The sequence below is a fragment of the Muntiacus reevesi genome, chromosome 18 (assembly GCF_963930625.1).
Source record: "Muntiacus reevesi chromosome 18, mMunRee1.1, whole genome shotgun sequence".
In the NCBI taxonomy this organism is placed as follows: Eukaryota; Metazoa; Chordata; class Mammalia; order Artiodactyla; family Cervidae; genus Muntiacus; species Muntiacus reevesi.
This window is the reverse complement of record NC_089266.1, coordinates 12679646-12687536: the sequence shown is the minus strand read 5'-3', so window position 1 is coordinate 12687536 and position 7891 is coordinate 12679646.

The following is a 7891-nucleotide window of genomic DNA, read 5'->3' as shown; positions in this document are numbered from 1 at the left end:
TGTATCAGGATGTGATAAGTATTTTCTCCCCATCAGTAATTAATATCACAGAGGACACCATAAGTGCACTGTCATTCATGTTTGCTTGTTTTAATGGCAAAGCTATTCAACTTGTGTGGAAAGAAGCCGTGAGTCTTCCTTTTGTCCTTCCCATGTCCTCTGTTTCAAGAGGATAAGAATTATTTTATGGAATTACAACTTGGAAACTATGATATGTTTACATTTGGTTTTCTTTGTGTTTATCATGCATGGGGCTTGCTAAGCTTCTTGAATCTAGATATATGTCTTTCATCAAATTTGTGGAATTTCCTAGCCATTCCCTCAAATCTGCTGCTGTTGTCTCTTTCCTGTTCAGATTCAATTATACATGTATAAGACCTTATATTATCTCACTCACTGATTATTAAGGCTGTTCATACAGTTTTTAAAGTATTTTTTCCTGTTTAAAAAAATAGGATCATGTCATTGAATACCACTAAATGACCTATTACTGCCCACTCTTCTTTAAAGACTTTACAATATAAACTTTAGATGAATCTGTCAGTTCTAAAATTAGTTTCTAATTCTTAACTAAGTTTTTTCATTCGTTCATGTACGTGAACAATCTTTACATCCTTGTGCATATGTACAGTACAGGAGTTAAAATCTTTGGTCATTCTCACATTTGGATCTTCTCAGAGCAAGTCTTCATTGATTTTCTTTTATTCTGTGTACGAGTCATATTAACCTGCATGTCCTAGTACTGTGGGGTTGTATCTTGGATGTTGGAAAGGGTATGTATGTTGTGGATTCTGTTACGTTTCTCTGCAGAATGCAGGGTTTTTTCACTTTAAGCATTGAAGGGCTCTGGACCCACCTGAACAGTCTGCCCTGGGGTGCAGTTGCGTGGGGTCAAGACAAGGCGGGCAGATGAGCTGCTGAGAGCACCAAGTTGAAGGAGGTGTGAGCACTTAGCTTCATGCTGCTGCAAATGGGTACGTGGTTTTGTAAGATGGTTTCCTACTCTGTTCACGTGGTGAATCACATTGATTTCTGCATGTTCAACCAACTCTGCAATCCTGAGAGAAACCCCACTTGGTCATGGTGTGTTGTCCTTCTCTTCTTATTCAGTTATTAGTTATTGCCAAATCTTACTTGCTGTATATTTTAAGGATTTGTGTGTGTATATGTGTATTAGAAATACTCGTCTGTAATTTTCTTATAAAGTCCTTGCCACATTTTGGCATGGATTTCGGGTTAGTAATTTTATAGTTTTGGCATCCATTTAAAAATTATTTATACCACAGCCACCAAAATAGAAACATACAAAAAAGATCTGTAGCAACACCTAGTGAAATTTATATATATGTATATATATATAGTTTTATCTATGAGAAATGTCACCATGCATAAAGGCTGTTTTCACCTAGGCATCTGTTCTGACTGCCGCCCACAGATGCTGGTGAAATATCATAGACTCTGTATAAAGTCCTCATCCTGGCCACAGTCAGAGCTCTGTCATCGAGTACAACCTGCATGACAGTGAGTTTGTCTTCTGGGGGGTGTGAACTGATGAGGGCTAGTTACTTCAAAGGACCAGTTACTTTCCTGGGCAGGTGCTATGGAAGAAGATGTCTTGATCTCCAGAGCAGACGTGTGACTCCGGGAAATCACAGTGACTCCTGCTGTTCTGACACATACTAGAGGGGCTGGACTTGGGACTCTTATGTCCAGGGGACAGCGTCTGTGCTGACAGTGCCTGTCTTCCCAGTGCCTGCTGGACGTGGCCTTGAGGTTGCAGATGGACACCCACTACCAGTCCAGCCCAGAACAGTCAGACCGTCTTAACACTATGAGCATGAATAAGACCCACCAATCAAATTGCTTTTCTAATTCCAAGAAAAGAGTTGTCTCCTGTTGCTCCATTGAAGAGTTCTTCATGTTAAAATCATTGTAACATCTCCTCTTTTGAAGGTCAGCCTGTGTCTTGAAAGACACCATTCAAAGCCTTCCGAAAATGGTCCACAAGGGAGGATGGAACGGCTGTCACGCACCTGAGGGCGCTGAATCCGCCCCAAGCAACCTCACAGCTTCAGGGAGATTAATTCCATTGCAGCCCTATCGGGATCAAGACTAGAGGCAGGGGCAGGACGTCTGTAAGAGGCCAGGCAGTCTCCCAAATCTGCTCTGTACACAATGGCCAGCGTGTAGTCTGTTTTGATTGAGGCTCCAAAGAAGATCCAGCTGGAGACATTTTCTGTGAAATTCCGCTTCAAGGTGCTTTCGGTTGTGATGTGAAGGGCAGACACACACAGCCTCTGCAGCCGGGTTTCTGCAGTCATCTCAAGGCGTGGGTGTGCCTGACTCGGTCAGATGCAGCAGCCACCTCCGGGGCCGGTGCTGAGCGGATGAATTTGCTTCTTCCCTTAGCAAATCCCCCAGGGATCCTGGGCAGAACACGGGTTAAGCTCCACTCTACACTCCAGCCCCTGAACCCTTCAACCCCTTGTTTTGCTCGGCGGCTGTGTTGGGTCAGATTTGTAAGCTCATCATGTAAATCATATTTTTCACCCCCACCTTCTTCCAGGTAAAACTTTTAGAAGTTGTACGGTATGCATAAAATAGACCATTTAAATCATTTTACAGAGTACAGTTCACGGCACTGAGTACCTACGTTCACAGTGCTATGCAGTCTCCCTAGTTCCAGAACCTTCCATCACCCAGTACCGAAGCCCCATTCCCAATGGCAGTCACTGCCCATTCTCCCAACCTCCAGCCTCTGGCAAACACAAACATCCTTCCTGTCTCCACTGATTTGTCTCAACCAGGGTTAGGCCTTGAGCATATTTAGTGGGGAAGAAGGTACAGTTCAACCCCCAGCATGCAGTCTGCATCTTGAGTCTGGAGTCTTCATTCCATGGGAAATGCCTCTGAGATGCACCTGTTGTTTCAGTAGCTTCTTCCTTGATTTCCAAGTGGGGCTCCACTTAGCATAGCTTGTTCACTCCTTCACCTACTGAAGGATGTTGGGAGTGTTTCCAGATCTGGGCGATCACCAGTAATGCTGCTGTCACTGGAGCTCTTCACAACAGCCCTTCTTCCTCAGTGGTCATTTGTGTCCTTTTTCCTTGGTCATTCCAGATGGAGTTAATCTGCTAATTTTTTTTCTTTTCAAAGAACCCATTTTTATTTCATTGATATTTTTCTTATCTCCTTTTTCAATTATATTGACTGTTTGCTGGGGGTTTAGTTCATTCTTTTCTAGTTTAAGGTAGAATTGTAGATGACTGAATTTTAGGTTTTCTCTTCTATAAGCATTTCGTGCTATAAAAGTCCCTATGAACTCTTTTAGCTGTTTTCACAAATTTGATATATTTTCATGTTCATTCTGCGACAGTTTTCTAATTTCTAAAACTTTCTGTAATTTCTAAGACTTCCTCTTTGAATCATGGATTATCTCAAAATCTGTTGTCTATGGGACTTCCCTGGTGGTCCAGTGGTTAAGACCACGCTTCCACTGCAGGGCACACGGGTTTAATCCCTGGTCCGGGGACCCAAGATCCCACATGCTGTGTGCCGTGCAGATCAAAAATAAAAAAGTTTTTTCCAGTATCCAAACATTTGAGAATTTTAAAAATACCTTTATTATTGATTTCTACTTTGATTTCCCTAATTTGTCAAAAAGCATACATACTATGTACAGTTTTATTTCTTTAAGGCTTGTAAAGATTTATCACCCAAAATTTGGTATATATTGGTGAAATGTTCCATGTGCATGTGAAAAGAATGTGTATTCTGTTGAGCAGAACGCTCCGTAAATCACAATTACATTGACTGGGGTTGCTCAGGGCTTATAGACTTGCTTTCTGTCTACTTATTTTTTATCAGTCACCTAGAGTTGAGTGTTGAAGTGTCAAAACGTAATGTGGACTTATCTGTTTTAGTTCTGTCAGCTTTTGCTTCATTTAGTTAACGTTGTTTTGAAGAATTGCTCCTTTTATCACGATGCATGCAGTGCCCTTCTTTATTGGTGATAACTTTCCTTGGTTTGAAGCCTGCTCTGTCTGGGAATTCCCTGGCAGTCCAGTGGTTAGGACTCTGTGCTTTCACTGCTGAGAGTTCAATCCCTCGTTGGGGAACTAAGACCTCATAAGCCACATGGTGTAGCCAAAACAGAAAAACTACTCTTGCTTTCTTTTGATTAGTGTTAGCATGGTTATCTTTTCCTGTTTACTTTTAATCTATATGAAATGTCTTCATATTTAGTTTCTTGTAGACAACATACAGTCGTGTTTTTTGATCCACTCTGACAATTTTTTTTTTTTTTTTTACAAAATCTGTGTTTTTTATTGGTGTATTTAGACCATTGATGTTCAAAGTGATTACTGATATAGTTGGATTAGTATCTACTACATCTATTACTGTCTTGCACTGTTGTCCTTGTTCTTTGAAAATGTTACGCCTAGGTAGGTGGTTGTGGCTTTTTTTTTTTGTTTTTTGCATTTATCTTGATTGACATTCTCTGAGCTTCCTGGAACTGGGGGAAATTCTTACTCATTCTTGTTTCAAATATTTCTTCTGTTCCTTTCCATTTTCTCTGGCACTCCTGTTACACATAGGTTATATACCTTATGTAGCTGCCCCATGGTCCCTGGATATTCGGTGTTTTATCCCCCCTAGTTTTTCTTCTGTTACCTTTTTAGTTGTGAACGTTTCTACTGATACCTCTTGAAGTGCAGATTCTCTCCTCAGTTGTGTCCAGTCTACTAGCAAGCCCATCAAAGACATTTATTTCTGTTAGTGTTCTTCATAGTTCTTAAGGATTTCCATCTTTGTGCTTATATCACCTATCTGATCTTGCATGCTGTCTACTTTATCCATTAGTCCTCAGCATATTAATCCTTGTTTTCAATCCCATCTGCTAACACCACACCCTGTCATGTCTGGTTCTGATGCTTGCTCCATCTGTATGAATTGTTTTCCTTTTAGTTAATGCTTGTAATTTAAAAAAAAAATTATTTACTTATCTGGGTACTTTGGGTCTGTCCTGTCATGCTGGTTCTTTTGTTGCAGCACTCGGACGCTCAGTCCCCACTCTTGTATTTTCCCTTCTGTCTTCCCAATCTTGGGGGTAGTGGTTTGCCCTGCATCCTCACCTCCGTTAGATCCAAGATTAGTTGTTGATTCTCAGGCTGTTGTGCTATTTACGTGGTAGGATGGATGGAGTGACGACTTCCCAGTTCCATGGATCCAGAAACCGAAGTCCCTGCTTCATTTGAGATAGTTGTTGGGTGCCTGGAACCTTAGGGCTGTTGGACATCTTGGCAAGCTGACCTTGTACCATTATGCAGTGTCCTTTAGGTGTGGTAATTTTCCTAAGGTCTACTTTGACATTAATGTAGTCCAACTTTCTTTTGAATGTTTCCAGGATTTATTTCTTATATCCTTTTACTTTTAACCTATCCATATTATTTAAAGTAAGTTGGGTCTTTTTGATCCAACTGACACTCTATTAATTGGTATGCTTAGACTGTTTATATTCAATGTAATTATTGATAAGATCCTACCATATTGTTTTTTTTTTTTTTTTTGCTTGTCCCCTCTGCCTTGGTTTCCTGTTCTCTGCCTTTTGTGTTATTTCAAGAAAAATTTAGCATTCCATTTTAATTTGCCTATTGGATTTTTCCTTTATCTTTGTTATTAGTGATTGCCGCACAAAGCTAGCTTTTCGGTCTACTTCAGAATGTTTTACCATTTCAATATAGAAATGTAGAGACCTACAGACCTTTGCCTTCCTCCTTTATACTGTACTTTTGTCAATATATATTATGTATATACACTGAAAACCCTGACAATATTAAAACTTTTAGATTGGAAAGTTAGGATATTTTAAAGAATTTAAAAGGAAAAACTAGTTATTGTATTTCCCCAAATATTTACCATTTCTGTTGATCTCTTCCTTCATTCCAAGGTTTCTCTCTGCTATTACTCACTTTTTGCCTGAAGAATGTCCTTTAGCAGTTCTTTTTGAGTATCTCTACTGGTTAGGAATTCTCTCAACTTTTTTCCATCTAAGAATCCTTTAATCTGCACTCCTGATATGTTCTATGGATATAATATTCTAGATTGACAGTTACTTTCAGCCCTTTGAAAATTTTCTAGGCATATGGCCTCCACGGTTTCTAATGAGAAATTTGTATTCAGATTATCATTACTCTGTATGCAGCGAGTTACTTTTCTTTGGCTGCTTTCCAGATAAAATATCTTGTTTCATAGCCAGTGGTAATGCCTTGACATGGTTTTTCTTTGGGTTTATCCTATTTGAAACTGTGAATCTTTACAATTAAATCTGGGACATTTTCAGGCATCAATTTAAAAAATATTTGTTTTAAACACTGATGTCTTCCTCCTCTTACTGGAAATTCACTAAGCCAGTGTATATTAGATCTTTTTATATTATCTCACAGGTCCCTGAGCCTAAGGTTTGTTTCCAATTATCTGTTGATCCACTGGATTTTTCATTCGTTATTATTGTTATTTTTAAGTTCTATAGCTCTTGGTTCATTTCAAGAGCATCTGCCTTTACTTCATGGAGTTTGGTTACAATAATTAAAGTCATAGAAAGGTAATGTCCTTTTCCAATTATTCCAACACACTTCAACTGACATGTTAACTTTCTTTCCCCTTGAGAGATTTTACTGGCACAAAGAGATTTTGTGGATTCTGGACATTGTTCATTTTATGAATCTGAGTCCTGTTTAAATCCTCTAGTGAATGTAGAATCTTTTTTTTTAAGCAGGCAAATAACCTAGCTAGATTCAGACTAAATACGCTGACCTGCCCTCTGTAGGCTGTAGTCTGGGGTTAGTTGTTTGCCAAGCTTTGCAGTGCTATCTGGGACCAGTCTTTATGGGAGTTTGTTCAATTAATAAAGCCTTTGCTTTGCTTCCTCAAGGTCAATTCCAGGCATGTGCAGCTGAGGGTGAGCCCAGAATACCATACCTAGCCCTAGGGAGTTTTTCTCTAATGTCCTGTCTCCCTGGTACCCCCTTTCTGGCCTTTGGCTAAAAAGTTCAGGCTTTAGCCTCTGTGTGATGTTGTACACTTCTTGGGGCCAAAGAAAAGTACTTCTGCCCTCCCCTCTCCCTGACCTTCTTTGGACTAGAAAGAAGTCCCCTTGCCTAGTTCCTCTTTTGGGTCCTCAGTGTCTCCAGGGCTACTGCTTAGAAGTATAGGTTTGTGACTCCCCTCCCCATGTCCCACAGGGGTCCCCCCTTTCCTCATGGGGAGAGGGCTTCTCTTGGGTATTCTGTTCATTCCTAAGATGCAGCTCCTACATTCAGGCTGTCCTGGAGTCTACACTAGGAGATACAAGAGGGAAGAAAAATTCAATAAAATGGTCACCACACTGGTTGTTCTTACAGTTTTAATACTCCTGCTCCTATTTCTTTTTTCAGAGAACTGTGATAGATGCTTTATTTATTCAGCCAATGGTTGAGACATAGGGCAGAGTGTGGGACCTCAGGACATTTCTAAAATCAGAAATTTTGTGCCCGCAGCTTTAGTCATCTCATCAGAGGTCACCTGAGACCCATGTTAAAATCTAATTTTGTACTGCTGTGCACATAAACGTGGAGGGAGAGGTCACAAGAGACATGTCAAGTCAGCACAGTATTCCACAAAGACCTGCATTAAGTGCTGGCCAGCAGGCCACCATTTACACCACTCCATACTACGGATTCCTTCACCTCCCATGTTTAGGCCTCAACTTACTATATGGTGACTACAGAGATTCATGACATGCCCCGATACCTTCCTTTCTTCTCCTGCCTTGGCACACACACTGCATGCGGGATCTTGGTTCAGTGACCAGAGACTGAACCTGTGCCCCTGGCAGTGGAAGCATGGAGCC